The following is a 1,198-nucleotide window of genomic DNA, read 5'->3' as shown; positions in this document are numbered from 1 at the left end:
AGTCGCTTCCGGCATTTTCAGCGGATGTCAGTTCACGAGTCCACACCATAGACTGTTAGGGTGACCACCTGCTAATAAGCCCAAGGGGGGACAAGGGGTATGTTTCTGAGGGACAATGTGGGACACTGTCTGGCGCGGCGGTGCCCCACTGGCAGACTCACTGATAGTGGTTTACCCATTTCTAGCACATACCCAGCAAACATTTGGACGTTTAATGACCGTTGAAAAGACGTCCGTCCGAGACGTCCCGTCATGGTTGAAAAATAGTTCCAAAATGGAAGTTGAACCGACGTCTTTTCTGGCCGTGAATTCCACGTCTCTTCTGGCCGTGAATTCCACGTCTCTTCTGCGCGTCCCTGGACGTCTAAATGCGTCGTCATATGTGTTTAAATGTGTTGCATAATTTAAGTGTATATATAAGCCTGCATATAAAATAATCACACACCTATTGTGTAACATCGTGAAAGACAATCAAGTCTTGAGGTTTAGCCTACACATCTTGACAAAGGTTCTAAAAAGGTCCAAAATTGGTCCAGTCAGACCTGAACGTCAATAAAACGTTTTAATCACGTGTACATCAAAAACAATAACACATTATTTGTGGACATAAGCAAAAAAGAAGCATGTTCTGATTAAGCACAACATTTTATTGATATTGAACAGCCAAAATTTCTCTTTATTTTTTTCAATGTTTAACATTTCGTGAGCTTAGAATTTTAAGGTTCTATCTCCACTTTTGGTTGAAATTGAGTTTTTGACAATCTGATCCATTAGGTGTTTATTAATGCCTGTGGGGTGTTATTTTTGTAAAAAAAAAAAAAAAAATTGTTAGTAGTTATTAATAAAATAAAAGGTTCCATCTCACAAAACATAAACCGAGTTTAAAAACTTTGATGCTCAATAAACTACAATAAACGGAGATAGAACCTTATAATTCTAAGCTCTCGATTTGTTAACCAAACTAAAATACCAATTGCAAAATACTGAATTATTATATAAAGATAGTTCACCCAAAAATGAAAATTATGTAATTTACTCACCAAATTCCAAACCTGTATGAGTTTCTTTCTTCTGCTGAACACAAAAGAAGATATTTTGAAGAATGTTTGTAACCAAGCAAATAGAGCATCCACTGACTACCATTGTTGGAGAAAAAAATATTATTAATGGGAAGCGACATCTGCTTGGTTACAAACAT

The sequence above is a fragment of the Scardinius erythrophthalmus genome, assembly GCF_964197995.2.
Source record: "Scardinius erythrophthalmus genome assembly, chromosome: 9".
NCBI lineage: Eukaryota > Metazoa > Chordata > Actinopteri > Cypriniformes > Leuciscidae > Scardinius > Scardinius erythrophthalmus.
This window is presented reverse-complemented; position numbering follows the sequence as displayed.